General features: G+C 49.8%; 1 protein-coding gene across 6 annotated transcripts in view; it reads right to left on the reverse strand.

The window, feature by feature from the left end:
- LOC101033901 (MHC class I polypeptide-related sequence B) overlaps positions 1-8138 on the reverse strand; it is a 49206-nt gene extending 41068 nt beyond the window's left edge. For 3 of the 6 annotated variants that reach the window (XR_005578878.2, XR_012517365.1, XR_012517364.1), the window contains exons 1-2: positions 7918-8005; positions 1311-1794 (exon numbers count right to left, since the gene is read on the reverse strand). The gene's annotated coding sequence lies outside the window, so the exon portion shown is untranslated. Of the gene's footprint in view, positions 1-1310; positions 1795-7917; positions 8008-8098 lie in introns of those variants that run through there. The other 3 variants (XR_012517366.1, XR_012517368.1, XR_012517367.1) reach the window with 3 other exon arrangements.
- Between the last annotated feature and the right edge of the window lie 10489 nt (positions 8139-18627).

The following is an 18627-nucleotide window of genomic DNA, read 5'->3' on the forward strand; positions in this document are numbered from 1 at the left end:
GAATCCTATGTCGTTTTCCTGTCATCGGCCTCATCATTTTTGTTGGGCTCATCACCTTGCTGTGTGTGGTCACAGCCTGTTCACTCCCACGGCCGTCAAGTGCTCCACTTTATATGTGGCTCATAATCTCGTCCCTCCACTGTCGATGGGCCTTCGTGTTGTATCTAGGCTTTACAACCTGTGCTGCTATGAATAATTTTTCCTGTATTTTGGCAAACACACATGCATTTCGCCTGGTTTTAACTAAGAGTGCGATTGCTGGGTCATAGCTGAGTGGATGCTTGGCTTCATCTCTCAAAAAACAAGTTTCTACTGAGTGAACAAATAGTAGAAGAGGGTAAATCTCCTCTTTTAGAAGTTATTCAACTAGTAAATGAGGAAGGAATGAGAGACTGAGACTATAACTCTTTTGTAACCCTTAATGAATTAACAGATTTGGCCATTGAACAGCAATGGCCAAATTTAAGAGTACCGTAAAAATAAAAATAAAAAGTAAACAAATAAATAAAAAAATAGATAAGTTCTTCCTCCTAATGTAAGAATACAATGCAGTGCCATAAATGAAGTGAAGTACTCAAGAAAAAATCAAGCCCGAGTATAAGCAAATCTCTGCAGCCAACTACCAGTTTACAGAAAGCACAGATTAAAAAGGTGCATATTAAACTACTCCTCGGGGTGCAGCCGGCAAAACACAAACTATGGAAAACACAACCAGACAATATAAATTTCAAGGAGGAACATATAGAAAAAAAAAGAACAAACACTAAAAAAATACACCACAGTAAAACTAAACTACAATTTTAGATGATGAAAATATAAAATAGAACAAAGAAGTGATGATCATAAAAGTCAGGCTGTGATTTTATGAGGGGGAGGGAAGAGTTTATCACTGAGCTGGGGCAGATGATGGAGTTTCCTGGGCTGGCTGACAAACTTCTATCTCTCTGGTGGTTAAACGGTGTTTACCTTTTATTAAAGGGCAACATTTTCAGACAGGTTTTCTTTTCGGGGCCTGTTTTGTTTTATGACAAAAAAGCTAATGAAGCATAAAATAATTTACAGGTGATGGTTATGTTTTGCACCAAGCCTACTCTCCACACCCCTGTCCAGACACTGAGATCCCAAAACAAGTGGCAGCCCCAGGAGCCCCTGGCAGGGCCACCTCACTTCTGGGTGTGGTCATGTCATTGGAGGCAATGTCCCTGCTCTATTCTGTGATGCCTGGAAGAATCTGATAGGAGACACGGAGCGGAAGCTTCCCTGTCACCTGCAGGTTCTTGGCCATCACTGTAGAGGGAGCAGGCCCTCACCTCTCCACAGGCCAGATCACAGCCGGAGCCTCCTCTCTGCATGGGGAGTGAGGTTGGTCCTTTTCCAAACACAGTGACAGAGATCTCTCCAGAGGCGAAGATGACACCATTCTTCCTCCAACATGGTCCAACTTCATGTTTTTCTGCTTTGCAGGAAAGTTGACTCAGGGTGGTGTTCAATGCAGAAATCCCAGGTAGGAAAGATGGGCAGATCTCAGGGCTGTATTTGATCTGGGACAGGGAGAGCATGGAGCATGTTGCCCTTGCACCCAGGAGGTGGGTGCTGGGGCTCTGCTTCAGGGTGGAGAGAGGTTATTGCTTATCCTCCAGGTTCCAAATAAAAACCCTTCTGCCCGGCCGGTCTTGTTCTCCCTGGATCCTCAATTCTAACAAGGACTGTCTTTTTGTCACCTCCCTGGGAAGGACTTTTGGACATAGGAAAGTGGATGTGATTTCTAGGTTCACTGTGTTCTGGTTGATTGCGCTGCCAATAAAATACAATCAAAATACATATTTAATAAATAATAAAATAACCCATAATGAGCAAATGTCATCATGTATTGACACCATCGAGGTTTCCTCCAAGTGTGGGCACAGCTGCAGGCACACCTTGTCTCTTGGGTCAGGACACTGGGTCGAGTGAAATAGGAAACCACCAGTCACTGCAGAAAGGATCCTCATGGAAGAGGTGTGACACGGAAGGTCTGAGGTCCCAGGGCCACCACATGCAGGAGTGACTCCCATTCTGGGAAGGACCTTATTTTATTTTGTATTCACAGTAGTTCTGAAATAGCAGGATGCTGAGACTCAGCACTGGCCAGTTATGCTGTTTCTTTCTTTCCCATTAAATGCTGTGTCAAACAGCACCTGAATACATTTCTTTCCTCTTCCTGGAGAGAGGCAACATAACAGTAGATATGTTGAAACACACGAAAGTACTTGCAGCTTGTGCTTTCAGAAAAAGGTACTGAAAGATTAATTGCACCAAAATGAGGGGAGGGGGAGGATATAAAAGTAAAAAGAAAGATTGCATATCCATGTTCATAGCGGTGGTATTCACAACAGGCAAGATATGGAAGCAACGTAAATGTCTATCAATAGAGGACTAGATCAAGCAAATGTGACTATACCCAGGCAATGGCATATTATTCAACATTAAACACAAGAACATTTTGTTATATGCTGCAACATATATGAAGCTTGAGGTCATTGCTAAGTGATTATGCCAGTAAAAAAAGCCTCCAAAGACTGCATACTTCCATATATGAGGTGTCTAAAACAGTCTAACTTGATGAACGTGAAAGTAGAATGGTGGTTGCCAGGGAAAACTTCTACAGGTAGTGAGGTGTTTTTGTGTAATGGGCACCGAGTTTCAGCTTTCAAGGTGAAATATTCTAGAGATCTGTTGCACCACCATGTGCTTATAGTTAGTACTGTTATAGTACTTTATATTTTAATTTAATTTAATTTTTTTTTTTGGTAGAGACAGGGTCTCACTATTTTCCCCAGGCTGGTCTTGAACTCCAGGCCTCCCTCCAGTGATCCTCTTGCCTCAGCCTCCCAAATAGCTGGGATTACAGGCATGAGCCACCACACCTGGCCTATGGTACTGTATTCTTAAAAATGGTTATGATAGTAAATTTTATATGATGTATTTTTTGCCACAATGAGAAAATGCTTAGCCCTGTTACTAATTTAGAAAAAATGTGCATCAGTTAATTAAAAATAAGTTAGGATGTGGCCTGTGGTCCTTGCTACCCAGGAGGATGAGGTGGGAAGGTCACTTGAGCCCATGAAGTGGAGCCTGCAGTAAGCCACGATGGCATCACTGCACTCCAGCCTGGCTTAGAGAGCAAGATTCTCTCTCTCTTTCTCTGTCTCTGTCTCTCTCTAAACACACACACATGGCCGGGCGTGGTGGCTCACATCTGTAATCCCAGCACTTTGGGAGGCCGAGGTGAGCGGATCATCTGAAGTCAGGAGTTTGAGATCAGCCTGGCTAACATGGTGAAATCCCGTTTCTGTATAAAAAACAACAGCAACAACACACACACACACACACACACACACACACACACACACACTCAGGAAGCAGCAAAATCAGCACCTCCTGAAACTGCATGAAAGACTCATATGCCCCAGCTTGACATCTTGAATCAGTCTGCATCTGGCAGGACCCCAGGTGGCTCCACCACATGTAAAGCACTGCCCCAGATGGTGGTGGAGGGAGATCCTAGGGTGGTGACTCTGCTCCACAGGTGGAAGCCTCCAGTCCAGATTGGGGCTGCCAGAAGGCCCAGGAGGGACATTTCCAAGAAGGTGAAGTAGAATATCCAAAGTCTGTAACTTCTTAAAAGAGTAATACAAATAGAAGAAATATCAAGTTTAATGAGTGCTGTCTATAAAATAAACAAAATCAAAGGCAAGTGCTAACTACAGGAAGAACAAATGTTCAGAAAGTGAAAAGTGGTGGAGCTGAAATGAGAAAATTAGAAACAAGGAATGGCTGAACTAGACGTAATTCCTATAGAAATACATCGGGAAGATGAAAGCATGGGAAGAGTGCAAGGAACAGGGACGATGAACTACTGCATTCGCCTCTGTGCTGTGCAGCAGACAACGGCTGCAACTGAAAACCAAGCAGTACTAATGAAGGAGTTGTATTTAGACATATGGAAGTGAAAGTTGAGAGACTTAGCTAAAAAGGTGGAAAATGGTTGCCTCCAGGAAGGCAGAAACTGAGAAGATGCAGAGAGAACTCCTTTCCCTAGAGAAACCCTTTGCAAATATTTGACGTTTTGAATTATGGGCAATTAAACTTTGATTAACAAAAACTGCAATGAATATGAAAATTTATACCTAGTAAGAACTGAATTCAACAAGTGATGCATGAGTTAACTAAAATATACGACTATTAATTATATATCATAAATGCATAAATGTGTGAATGACATCAACCCTAAACAAAAACATAGAAGAAAACTTCAATAAACACATCTCTGGATAAATACATAGCACATGAATGAATTCCCTACCCCAACTCCCTTACTGGTTACCGTGGGAACCCAGGCGGTGGGAGGAAACAGGACCAACTAGAGTCCCTCATCCTTCTCTTCCTTCCAGTCAGGTCCTGGATCCACTCCTGCTACAAGGAGGACTCCCATCTCCACCTTGAGTCTGTCTTACAGGCGTCACCCTTATGCTCTCTGCCAGGACTGCCTTACGTGGGTGGGGCTGAGGTTGCCTTGAGCAAGAAGTGCAGCACCCATCTGTGTGCCCCAAGACCAGCAGTCAGGAGACATCAAGAAACGGTGGGAGGAATATCCCACCTCTTACTCATGTACTTTCCCGGTTCATTTGTCCTTCATTAATTCAGTCCACACCTCCCCAGCAGTCACTTTACGCCAGAACCTGATTGACCCAAATTCTTCAAAGTCAGAAAACCTGGAAGCACTCTCTATCCCCTCCCTGATTTCACACTTCAGCTCTGTGTCATCACATGTGGGGTCCAGCTCTTCAGGGCAGATGTTCCCCCACAGGGTCAGCCCCTGAATGTTGGCGCCAGATGTCCCACCTCCATCATTTCACCGCGCTTTGTGTTCTGCTGTGAATCTGTGGGTCATTGGAAACTAGCAGGGAAAGGGGATGAGGAGGGGAGATGTTTTCATGCTGTGTCAAGGCATTGAGACAGACCTCTCCTTCTCCCCTGAACCTTACACTTTATCCACTCCCAGATGTATGAAATAAAACACAGACCAGAGATGTCTATTTAAACAGTGAACATCTATAGTATAAAATTTTACATAGTTAGTAGACATGGAGTAATGCATAAGACTGTGTCAGGGGGGTGAACGTACCTCAAGGTGACAAGAAAGCTGGTCCTAGGCTTGTCAGGAGGAGTCATCACCAAGACACTCATAAAGCTCACCTATGACATTCTAATTACTGTACATTCTAATTACTGATTCAAGATGTCAAGCTGGGGCATATGAGTCTTTCATGCAACATCCCCCTGCTCAGCATCATTGTGGGGATCCCAGAGCTTGAGGCCACAGTCCCGAGGCCCATCCTCCTGCCAGCCCTAGAGGAATTGGGCCCCAGGGTGAGGACAGACTTACAGAAGGTCCAGGGTCTGTGAGTGTTTCGGCCAGAGTGGGAACAGTGGAGAGGAGCAGCCCTGTTCCCTGCATCTCCTTTAGAGGGGAGCAGGGCTTCACTGACTCTGCGCTTTCTTCTCCAGTGCCCTGCATGGTGAATGTCACCCGCAGTGAGGATTCAGAGGGCAATATCATGATATGCTGGGCTTCCGGCTTCTATCCCCCAAATATCACACTAACCTCGCATCGGGATGGGGTGTCTTTGAGCCACAACACCCAGCAGTCAGAGGGTGTCCTGCCTGATGGGAATGGAACATACCCGACCAGGGTGACCATCAGCATTGGCCAAGGAAAGAAGCAGAGTTTCACCTGCTATGTGGAATACAATGGTAATCACAGCACTCACCCTGTGCCCCCTGGTGAGCCTAGGGTGACCTGGAGAGGATCAGCTGTGGCTCTCTGCCTGACGTATAACAAGTGCCTTTTTTCAGGGAAGATGCTGGTGCTTGAGATTCAACAGCCAGCCAATCCACATGTTCCTGCTGCTGCTGCTCCTCCTCCTGATATTTCTGCTGTTATTATTGCTGCTGTTATTGCTGCTGTTATTACTGTTGCTATTATTGTTGTTATTCGTTGCTGCAACCTTCGTTGCAAGAAGAGAACATCACGTGCAGAGGGTCCAGGTGAGAAAAGGGGGCAGTGGCTGGAGATGGGAGGGCTCCTGTCTGGGCACTAGGGTCCCCTCATTGCTCCTGCGCAGATAGGCATGTAGGTGACCAGGCTTCTGGAACAGGGGTTGGAAGTTGGGGTATTTGGGAGGAGAACAGGAGCCACATCTCCAACTACACCCCTAAATCCTTCCCAAGTTAGGGCTGGGGAAGGCCTTCGAATGTCTAGCTATGGCCTCTTCCTGCTGCAGGTGAGGAGTGGGCAGCAGGGATGGCCCCTGCTCTGTCCTCATCCCGGTCTCTCTGTCTCTCTGGCTCACTAGGGCGCATCCAGGTGGGGTGAGTTGGGAAACACATGCGGAGTGCTGAGGGCCTGGATGATCACAGCCTCAGAGGGAGCAAATAGTAAAGGCAGCTGTGATCTGAGGAGGGCTAGAAAATTGAGAGGAATCGGAGGAGAGGCGGTGCCCCTAGTCCCTTCCTCTCTGCATCCTCTCCCTTGTTTCTCCAGCCATTTGGTGGGGGAGACACCAAGGAAAAGATACATGAGGCCCAGACTGGGGGCCCTGCCTGTGCAGCCCCTTGGAGGCCCTCTTGTAACAAGGAGGGTCCTGGTCGCACACAGCCATCTCTGTCCACTTTGCAGATCCTCATGCGCCTCCTCCAGGAGCTGCCTGGGGGGTGTCATGTCCTCTGGGTCACTCGAGGCATTGCTCTTTCCAGGTTCCCACCACCTGGCCTCCCTGTGTTTCCATGCAGATGATATAGATGAGTAGATAAGCAGATGTGCCCGGGCCATTTGAGGAGCGGGGCCCATCCCCTCATCGGGGCAGCTGCGGTTCCTGTTCTAATCCTACCTCCAAGTGTTTTCTTCTCCAGTCCCTGAGGGACACAGTCCTCAGGGACCATGTTTCTGGGGCTTTGTTCTGTGCTCTGTGGCCCGACCTTGCCCTCCCTGAGGTCTGGGGCCAGGAGGGAGGGAACTCTCCAGGATGGGCAGGGTGGGAGGCAGATGGGGCAGCCCTGTCCCTGAAGGCTTCCTCTCCTGCCTAACACCCACCCCAGCCTCAGCATTCTGTCGGAGGGCCCCTTGCTTTCCCAGATTACAACACCGGACAGTTCAGTCCCTGACCCACTGTCTCTATCCAGGGGGTCAACAGGAGATGAAAATCAGGACACAATACCCCAACAGGAAATGCCTGCATCCATAGCACCGGGCAGGTTTCCCTGGTCAGAGCTGGGGAGTGAGGCAACTTTAGCAGAACTGGGAGGAAAAGAGAGCCCCTGCCCAGGATCCACATCTGTTCTCCTGATGCCCGCCCTGGATTCCAGATATCTCTGTAGTTTCCATAGGCAGTCTGCCCTCACAGCACCAGCTTTCATGGCATCTTCCCCCCAGACATTCATGATGTTGGTAGCCAAGGTCTGAGCTCTGGAGGACTGGGGCATTCCTGAGTGTCCAGGTTTTGGGAGAGGAAGAGCTCCCCATCATAGTAGAAATCCCAGAAGGCCCTGGTGCTACCGTCTTCATGGATCTCATAGCGTCTAATTTCCTGGAGGGAATGCAAGGCTGCCCCAACCCAGCAGTGACTTCTCCATTCCTGAACCCCTCACCTTCCCGCTCAAGTGAGAAACTCAGCCCAGTGGCGATCCCCCCCGGCCCTCCTCTGTGCCTCCCTGTGCTGGCTGAGTGCCGGTTCACCTCCCTGATGAGCTCCACTGACCCCCATTCCTAACCCCTAGCCCCAGCCAGATCCAGTGGGAAGAGACAGGTCGATGCTCTCTGCCCTAACTTTTCCAGAAAAGGCCTCTCCCGTCACTCTTGCCCCTGCCCACTCTCACCTCCTTTCTTCCCCTTGATATGAGCCAGGGTCATCTTGAGGTCCATCTCATTCCCTCTCAAGTCCTCGATCTCTCTGTGCCAGGGCTCAGCTCTCACGACTGCTTCTGCCCACTGTCCCTGGGGCTCCAACCTGCATTTCTGCCTGACGCAGATCAGGAAGAGCTGACCATCCAGTCGTACCTCAGTGACAAGTTCCGAAAGCACAGATCCATCTTGGGACAGCATCGTGAGGTTATAATGAAGACTGTGGGGCTCTAAGGAAGAGAAAATCACAGATGAAACTTCTTCCTGGAAGTAACTTCACATTGATGCTTAACACACAGGTCTGCTGTCCTGACCTTCCTGAGGAGACAGGAAGTGCACACGGGCAAAGGGACAAGAACAAGGGTTTCATATACAAGGAAAACTGGGAAGCTTGGAGGATAGAGGAGGGGACTGAGGAATGGAAGAAGGGGGAATGGAGATGGCAAACTTGTAGGCCAGGTGTCAGGGCTGTGGGGCCACAGGCCCCCTAAGGGTATAGGGGCCACGGGGAGAGGCTCTTCTGCAGGGGTAATGGAGAAACATGAAGGCAGTGGTGGGAGGAAGGTCTTGCCAGAGGGGAGGTGGGGAACGGGAAGGGACTCAGGCTCAGAGGGACCCATGTCCAGTGTGGCTGTGGTGCACAGGTGACAGTGAGATGGAGCCAAGGGGAGCTGCCTCGAGAAAAGACTCATCATGGGCATGGTGAGGGCAAGGGAGGGGTGGTCATGAGGCGCAAGGGGCAGGAAGGTTGTAGCCCCAGAGAGGTTCATAGTGGGGTCAGTATACCAGAGGGAAGCAATGGTGTGGGCTTGGGTCTCAGTGGAAGAGTGGCATGACAGCATGACAAGGCCCCAGGACAGCAAGTGCATGCACCCGCTAGTGTCCACTGGGGTGGGCAGATGACAGGGTCTCAAAGAGTCAGTCCACATTTCAGCAAATAGTGCTGGGGGAACTGGATGTTCAAGTGAAATAAAATGGCACCTTTAATTTACACTCTATACAAAAGTTAACTCAAAATGAATGAAAGACCTAAACTCTAAATTCAACAACTAAAACTTAAAAATTTCTTAGAAGAAAATGTTGGGGATAATCTTCACGACATAGGATTTGACAGAGCTTTCGTGGATGTGACACCAAAGCACAGACAGAATAGAAAGAACTGACAAACTGGACTCACGAAAGTTAAAACATCTGTGCATTAAAGGGCACGATGCTTGAAATGAAATAAATATGCAAATCATATATCTGATGAGAGATTAGTTTCCAGAATACGTAAAGAAGTCTGACAAAAACAACAAAACAGTCAACACACTCAAAAACGGGCAAAGTAGCCATGAGAAGCTACGTGGGGGAAAAATTGGCAAAAGGCTTGAATGGCCAATTCTTCAAAGAAAATATACAAATGATCAATAAACATATGAAAAGATGCTCAATATCAGTAGTCATTAGGAAAATGCAAATCAAAACCACAATCATATACTGCTTCTGCACAGCCAAGGAAAGAGGCTGGGTGCAGTGGCTCACGCCTGTAATCCTAGCACTTTGGGAGGCTGAGGTGGGTGGATTGCCTGAGTTCAGGAGTTCAAGACCAGCCTGGGCAACACGGTTTCATGTTTACTAAAAATACAAAAATTAGCCAGATGTGGTGGTGTGCAGCTGTAGTCCCAGCTACTCAGGATCCTGAGGCAGGGGAATTGCTTGAACTCGGGAGGTGGACGTTGCAGTGAGCTGACATTGAACCACTGCACCCCAGCCTGGGCCACATAGAAAGACTCTGTCTCCCAAAAAAAGAAAAAAGAAAAAAAAGAAAGAAAAAACCCCTCCTGCACAGCAAACAAAACAACAAACAAAGTGAAAAGACCATCCAGGAAAGGGAGAAAATATTTTCAAACTATTCATCTTACAAAGGATTAGTAACTGAAACATATAAGGAGCTCAAACAACTCTATAGGAAAAAAAAAATCTAAGAATCCAATTTAAAAACGAGCAAAAGATCAGAATAGTAATATCTCAAAAGGAAGACTTACAAATGGCAAACAGGTATATGAACAGGTGCTCAGCATCACCGGTCATCAAATAAATGCATCAAAACTACCATGAGATGTCATCCCACCCCAGATAAAATGGCTGTTATCCAGAAGACAGGCAATGAGGAAGACCGCAAGGATGCAGAGAACCCTTGTACACGGCTGGTGGGAGTGTAAACTTGTACACCACTAGGGGAAACAATGTGGAGTTTCCCAAAACTAAAAACATAATAGAACTATCATATGCTGCAGCACTCCCACTGTTAGGCATATACCTCAAAGAAAGGAAATTGGCATATAAAAGAGCTATCTACTTTTCCATGTTTATTGAGGGGCTATTCAAAATAGCCAAGCTGTGCAAGCAACCTAAGTGTCCATCAACACACGAATGGATAAAGAACATGGGGCGCACATGTGTACGTGGAGTACTATTCAGCCGTCCTGCCATTCGCAAAGAACTGGAGGTCATTATGTTAAGTGAAATAAGCCAGGCGCAGACAGACAAACTTTGCTTGTTCTTTGTTACTTGCAGCAGCCAAAAGTGAAAACAATTGAACTCATGGGGAGAGAGAATGGAATGATGACTACCAGAGGCTGAGAAGGGGAGTGGGGAGTGGGGAGTGGGATGGTTAATGGTTACAAAAATATAGTTAGAATGAATTAGATCTTGTTGATAGCACAGCAGGATAAGACGGCAATAATTTACTATACGTGTAAAAATAACTGAAAGAGCATAATGGGATTGCTTGTAGCACAAAGAAAGGATAAATGCTTGTTGTGATAGATACCCCATGTACCCTAATATGATTATTACATATTGTATGCCTGTGTTAAACTAACTCACATACTCCATAAATATATACATATATATGTACTACATACCCAAACAAAAGTTAAAAATTAAAAAAAAATGCAGGAGTTGGGGGTGCAGACCAGAGACAGAAAACGAAGGTAGAGGGGGAGACTCCCAGCCTGAGGAAGGGCCTGCCAAAAGTAGTGCTGCAGGGGGAACAGTCACCCCAGAGTAGGTGAAACAAAGATTTTAGGTATGTGGTGTAGGGAGTGAGAGCCCACTGGGGTCAAGTAACTGAAAGAAAACAGTGAGGGTCAAGGAACAGTGGGACCAACAGCCTGTTTTAGGTCTGGACTGGGGGCGGTGTGGCGGGGGAGGAGATAGGTAGAGCAAGAACTGGAGGGCAGCGTGAGCGTGGGGCAGGAGTGACTGTGGAGGAACTTGGGTTAGGGTGAGGACAGGAGGGGAAGGTGCTCTCTAGGGGGTGAGGCTTGAGAAAGATGAAAACTTGCTGAGGGCCCAAGGCAAGTGAGCAAGAGGTAGGAGCAACACAAGGTCCCCAGGTAGAGAGGGCGGAGGGACCAGGGAGGGATGGTCCAGCACCTGTGGGCTGTAGGGTGGGGTCCTTCAAAGGGTGAGGCTGAGGATAACGGTGAGAGGAAGGGGCCACCGTGAGGCAGGGCCCAGAGCAGGCACCTGCACTGGAGGGGAGGGGACATCTGCACTGCCCTGTGTCCTGCCTAAGACCCAACTATCATTAGCACCAGGGCTCCGCCTGGGTTGTCTGGAGGGGAGTGGGATGGAGGGAAGACCCCTGGACAAAAGGCAGCACCAGAAACTTAGGGTTAGGGACAGCTGGGAGTGGGAGGCGTAGGGGCAGCACTGAGTAAAGGCTACTTGTAGGAAAAGCCAATAAGGGAGGAAGGAGGGACCTGCTTTGGCGGGGGCAGGGGATAAGGGCAGAGGACACCCTAGAAATGGATCAGAGAAGTGCAGACAGGAAGGGGTAGCAGAGAGCTGGGAGGGCAAGAGGACCCAGGGGGCCCTGAGATGCGCAGGGAGGAGAGGCAGGGAATCTGTTGTCCTTAGATCATTGGTCATTAGTAGGGTGGGGCGAGAGAGGAGAGGACACCTACCCCCCGCCTCCCCCCCCGCCCTCCCCCCGACTCCCCCTCCCTCTGCCTCCCCCTCCCTCTGCCTCCCCCTCCCCTTCGCCTCCGCCTCCCCGCCGCCTCCCCTCCCGCCGCCTCCCTCTCCCCTCCCCCCACCTTCCCCCCCGGCGTCCCCCTCCCCCTCCCCTCGCCTCCCCCTCCCCCTCCCCCCGCCGCCTCCGCCTCCCCCCTGCCTCCCCCGCCCTCCCTCCCCCCCGCATGAGAACCACCGGCTCGCAGGAGAGGACAGGGCTTCAGGGACCTGGGAGCCGCCCCCAGCACCGGTTGATGTGGCTGCCTTAGGGGCCGAACGGGGAGGGCTCTCAAATGCCATTCACAGGAGCAGCCCGCGAGTCGGGGGCGCATCCCGGGACCCCCGGGTCTCAGAAGGGCTGGTTTGTCCGAAAAGTGAGAGGAGCCGGAGGCGAGGCGAGGAGAGCAAGTGCAGGACAGGAAAATGCAGGGGCGGGTGATGCGCGGTCCGGAGGAGGCCAGAAAAGAGACGGGAAAGCAGGGCTGAGGTGTGGCGGCCATTGGCCGCGTCCTGCTCCCCGCACCCCGGACCCCGCACCTGAGCCCCGCCCGGACAGCGCCGCGCTCGCCAAGACCCACCGGGATCCTCGGAAACGTCCAGCCACTCCCGCTCTGCCGAGGACCGCCAGGAACCCCACTCACCAGCGGCGGCTCCCAGGAGTGTAAAAGGGAAGGCGCCAGCCAGAAACAGCAGGACCCGACCCAGCACCATGGCCCCGACGTCGCCTCCCTCTCAGGGGCTCCAGCAGTGGCCGGCAGAACCGGGGGCGGGAGACGGCCCCGCGGATATTTAGCCACCCGCCCCGCCCCTAGAGACGCTTATCCAATGAAACTGAGGCCTGGAACTTAGGGCCAATCACGAGAGGGGAGGGCGGGGCCACGTTCACAGGAGAAATTTCCCGCCCCGGGAGACCTGCGGAGCCGCAGCGGGCGAGACCTGGAGTCCTGCAAAGTGGGAGCGCGCGCGGGAGCGCGTCTAAAAGCGGGGACCAGCTGCGAGTAGCTGAGGGTACAGCTGCAACCTGATGAGCACGGCCAGGGCCCTGCCGCCCTCCCTGCATCTCCACCACCCAACCCCGCACCCCCACCCTAAGAAGCGTGAGCCTCACCAAGCCCCTTTCGTCGGTCGCCCCATCAGGCCGGCTCTCCCTGGCTTGTTCCTTCCAGGAGGGACAACGCCTGATTATTTTCCCAACACACTCCCTCAGCCGCGGACAGCGTTACTGACAATGACAGCAGTGAGCAGATTTGCAGACTTGTTTCCAGATCTCAGCCACCTCTGCCTCTCAGAAGCACCTGCCCCAGGAGAACCGCTCAGACGACAAACTTAGACGTTTCAGCTGTTGAATCTCCTTCTCCTCCCTTCGACTCGAAGCCAGGTCGGCAATCACCCCCTAATATCCTCTAAGTGTCTGATAGAGAGGGGCAAGGCCGCCTCTCTATTCAGTCCCTGGCTGATAACAGGCCAAGGACGCGGCTCTCCAGGGTTCACGACAACACCAAACTCTCTCCAGACTCCCTTTTCCAGCCTGTCTTAGGACATCTGCACCTCCAGGACCATAGTCCCCTCCAATGTGACAGGTCCACAAGGACCCTCTACACGTCTCCCACCACATCACTCCGTTTCTCTTAAGAGCATCAGCATCCTTGGTCCCTTCTGATTTCCTCTTTCCCCTTCATCTCCAGGAGTCAAAGTCAGCTCCTCCAACCCTCTTTCAATCCCACAGCCACTCCCTTAGTCTAGGCTTTTCCCTCCCTCCAGCCTGGATGACTGCACCGGCTTCCTAAACCCTGTGCCTGCCCCAGTTGTAACCAGAGTGCTCCAAACCAGCACAGCGTCACATTTGCTGAAATGTTACACATGATGCTTCCACTCCACCATGGAAACCACAGCTGCCAAAACCTGCTGTCTGGCACGGTCCCCATTTCTCTGGTGACATCTCCCCAGGGTTGCAGTAAAAGTGGGCTCTGGGATCACCTCACCTTATCCCACCAGGATGCCACTGCCTAAGCCACGTCCCTCTTCCAGGTCACTGTCACCTCTGCCTTAGAACCCGTCAGAGCGAACCGTATCCTCAAAATCTTCCCAATGAAGCTGGTCTGAGTGTGGTGGTATTTACAAGAATTGATCACAACCAGTTATGGATGTCTTTGTTTCTTACTCACTCGCACTGCTTCACTTGACTAGCCTTTAAAAAAAAAAAAAAAAAAAAAAACAGAAGAAGAAAAGTTTTTCAAGTAGATGGTTGTGATGGTGGCACAACCTTGTGATGATGCTAAAAGCCACTGAGCTGTACATTGCAAAAGGATAAATTATGTGAAAATGAATTCTCAATTCTCAGTAATAATAATGCTGTCCGGAAAGCCTCTTTCTACTAAGAGAATTGCGTTGTCCCCAGCGCACATCTCTTAGTCTTTGGGACATTTAGCCAGTGGTCTTCAAACCGAGCCACTGTATAGAACCACATGGAGAGTTTTTAATACCCATGTTTCCAGGCCACAGTCCAAACCAGTTAAATCAGTAAACCTAGGTTGGACCTAAGCCTTAGTATCTTTTAAAGTTCCCCAGGTGATTCCAAAGTGCAGTCAAGCTTTGGAACTCCTCATCTAGGCCCTGGTTTCAACCTTCCTCATGGTACAGATGGTGCCCTGTGTTCAACCTTTTCTTTCTTTTCTTTTTTCTTTCTTTCTTTTTTTTTTTTTGAGACGAAGTTACGCTCTTGTTACCCGGGCTGGAGTGCAATGGCGCGATCTCGGCTCACCGCAACCTCCGCCTCCTGGGTTCAGGCAATTCTCCTGCCTCAGCCTCCTGAGTAGCTGGGATTACAGGCACGCGCCACCACGCCCAGCTAGTTTTTTTGTATTTTTAGTAGAGATGGTGTTTCACCATGTTGACCAGGATGGTCTCGATCTGTCGACCTCGTGATCCACCCGCCTCGGCCTCCCAAAGTGCTGGGATTACAGGCTTGAGCCACTGCGCCCGGCTCTTTTTTCTTTTTAAGAGAAGAGTCTTGCTCTGTCACCCAGGTGGAGTGCAGTGGCGTGATTATAGCTCACTGCAGCCTCCAATGCCTTGGCTCAAGCAATCCTCCCACCACAGCCTTCCGAGTAGCTGGGACTACAAGCGAGCGCCAGCACACCCAGCTGTCATCTGCCATTTTCTACCCTCCCCCATTAGATTATGAACCCTCCAGGATCAGGAACTGTGTCCATTTCCTCTCTGTCAGGCTCACAAACATCTTTTTGAGTTGAACTATACCTGTCATTACGATGAGCCTATGATCCCTAGCCTACACTTTTCTGTAGATGAAAATGGAATGTATTTAAGAATTTTAATAATTTCTCAGTTTTCCCATCCATATTCACTAATAATTTATTTTGATCCTCATAAATTATTGAGGAAAGTGGGGACTGGGGTCCTGTCTCCACCTTAGGGAGACCATTTTCACTGCTAAAAATCATTAGCCTAGTGAGAGGCAGAGAGGGAGATGGACCCAGTTCTCCTGAGGCAGGTCCCAAGCCCTTCCCTCCTCCGTGTCTAGGCTCCCTCCAGGACTTCCTCCGTGGGCCAGCTCCAGCAAAAGGTCTCATTCAGCTCACCCCCAAAAGACTTTTCACAGTTCAATAATAATAATAAATATGCAAGGTTTGTTCCAAGGCATTTAGAAGTGGTTGCGGCGAGACATAAAGCCGGTCCTCTCCAGGGCCAGGGGAGGCCGAGATGGTCTTGAGTTCCAGGGAAGTTTCTCAGCGGCCAGGCCTGGCATCTCCTCCCCCACCAAGCCTCCCAGGTCTTCTGTCACCTCTAGTCCCCTCCACCCCACCTCCAGCCCCTTCTGCTCTGCCCCATCAACTACCTTTTCTCCCTTAGCACCCGGCTTAGATCCCCGGACTCACGAGCACAGAGGCGACTTCCTCCTCGCCGACTTTAGGCGCCATGGCGGCTAAAGAGAGAGGTCCGGAAAAGAAAGAGAAACGGCCCAGGGTGGTGGCTCACAAAATCCAGGGCGGGGCTGCACTTGGCGCCCGCAGGAGTTTTGAATATTTCCGCTGGGAGTTCACTGCGAGTAGCGGGATCGCTTTTCGCCCCGCCCCGGTCTACGGAGAATGACAAATGTTTACTAATACAGAAACGGAATAGGACCGGCGTGGCGGCTTACACCTGTAATTTCAGCTGTTTGGGAGGTCGAGGCGGGCGGATCACGAAGTCAGGAGTTCGAGACCACCCTGGCAGACGTGATGAAACCTCATCTTTACTAAAAAGACGCAAATTAGTCAGAAGTGGTGGCGGGCGGCTGTGGTGCCAGCTACTCGGGGGTCTGAGGCAGGCCAATCACTTGAATCCGGGAGGCGGAGGTTGCAGTGGGACGAGATCGTGCCACTGCACTCCATCGTGGGTTACAGAGCAAGACTCCATAAAAAAAAAAAAAAAAAAAAAAAAAAGCAAAGCAAGAAAGAAACGAAATAACGGAGCTCTGGGCTGGGGAGGGCCGAGCCTTTAGGCTTCTGGTCTCAGGCTTTGGGGCATTCACACCTGTCGCTGTAAAATGCAGACTCCGAAGTAGGAATTCCGAGTCCGGGGTGGAGTGCGATCTGGAATCTCACTCGCTCGAAACAGCACCGCAGTGGATTCGGACCCGGGTCAGTAGGGAAATGTGCCTCAGACCTTCCCACCGGCCGCCCACGGATTCTACATTCCGAAAACGCTTCCTGCTGCCCTGTCACCCCAGGAAGGCGGCGCCCGCCTTGGGTTTGTTCTGATGGAACAGAACAAACGCTCCACCGCCCGCAGGAAAACCCACAACTAAGGGGCCAGGACAAAGCCCCTCAGGGTCTCGCCCCTTCAGTGAGGGTCCTAATTTACACCCTCCATCAAAGACCGGAGTGACCTTCAGTGAAACGATACAAGACCCGCGGGGCCCAGGGCGCTCGGCTCACAGAAGGCGGAGACAGCGCCGCCTCGCGTCCCTTCCCTGACCTGCCCAGGCGGACGCGGTCACGTGTGTTGGCCTCGAGGCTGGAATACACCGGGTTCAAGGGCAGGGAGTGGAAAAAGGAGGGAAGGATGGGGGGGTGGGGCGTGTTGAAGAAAGGAGGGAAGAGATAGGAAGAAAAGGAGAGAGAAGAAGTAAAGGAGAGATTAAAATTTAAAATACGTAGTTTTATTATTTCTCTTAATTTTGCCATTTGTCTAGTTTTACTTCTGAACATTTTTGCCGTAGCTTTCTCTCTCTCTCAGTCTGTAAATCCACGGCTATTATTGTTATTTAGGGCCTGCGTGGGTGAGTGGCAGACAGCATGACCCTCTTCCTCCAGATGTGTCAGGGTGTGTCTCCCAGTCCCAAGAACAGGGTTTTTGTTTTGCATTGTTTTACGTAAAGTACAAATCTCAAGGGGGATAATACTTTTATTTTTATTTTTGAGACGGAGTTTCAGTCTGTCACCCAGGCTGGAGTGCAATGGGGCAGTCTCGGCTCACTGCAACCTCTGCCTCCCAGGTTCAAGCTATTCTCCTGCTTCGGTTTCCAGAGGAGATGAGACTACAAGCGCCCGCCACCACACTTGGCTCATTTTTTGTCTTCTTAGTAGAGACAGGTTTCACCATATTTGCCACGGTGGTCTGGAACTCCAAGTGCTCCGCCCGAGTCACGATCCTCCCCGCCTTGGCCTCCCAAAATGCTGGGGTGACAGGCGTAAGCCACAGCGCCCTGTTGTTAAAGCATATTTCAATAGTTTCCCAAAGAACAGCTACACGACAAAATTCTATGCAGTCATTAAAAAGAGTAAGATCCATGGTAAGTATTGCTGTGAAAAGATGTGCCCAGCATGCTTTCAACCTTTTCTAAAAGGTTAGATGACTGACGCCTGTAATTGCAGCAGTTTGGGAGGCCAAGGCAGGTGGATCACCTGAGGTCAGGAGTTTGAGAGCAGCCTGGCCAACGTGGTGAAGCTCCGTCTCTATTGAAAATACAAAAATTACCTAGGTGTGGTGGCAGGCGCCTGTAGTCCCAGCTACTGCGGATGCTGAGACAGGAGAATCGCTTGAAACCGTGATACAGAGGTTGCAGTGAGCTGAGATTATCCCACTGCACTCCAGCCAGGGCGAAAGTTTCACTAGTATCACTTACATAATGTTAATATGTATTTTAGGTGTGGGAAAACCTGGAAGATTCCTCACCAAAGTTTTGACAGTGACTCGAGACTGCGATAACTTTGCGACTTTCATTTTCTCTGAAATGTTGGTATTTTATCTTTTAGTATAAACTTAGATTTGGGTGGGTTGCAATGGTTCATGCCTATAATCAATCCCAGCTGTTTGGGAATCGGAGGCAGGAGGATCTCTCGAGCCCAGGAGTTCCAAGCTTCAGTGAACTATGATTGTGCCATTGCACTCCAGCCTGGGGGACAGGAGACCCTGTCACCAAAACAGAAAAATAAATAAACATTTAAAATAATAAAACCTAAAACCTTGGATTTATGCGAAGGTTAAGGAAGAGAATATTTCAGTTTGGAAAATATGAAGCTCAGCCCACACCGAAAGAGTTCCAGAATTTTAAAAACCAAAATGTTCATTAAAACCCAGCATGAGAAACTGTTTCAAGAGGATCCTCCATATTTTCCTGGCATTGAATCTTTCTTAAAGTGCCTTTGAAAGAGATATTTTCAGTGGAATAGAGAGAT

Source organism: Saimiri boliviensis, chromosome 4, assembly GCF_048565385.1.
Source record: "Saimiri boliviensis isolate mSaiBol1 chromosome 4, mSaiBol1.pri, whole genome shotgun sequence".
In the NCBI taxonomy this organism is placed as follows: Eukaryota; Metazoa; Chordata; class Mammalia; order Primates; family Cebidae; genus Saimiri; species Saimiri boliviensis.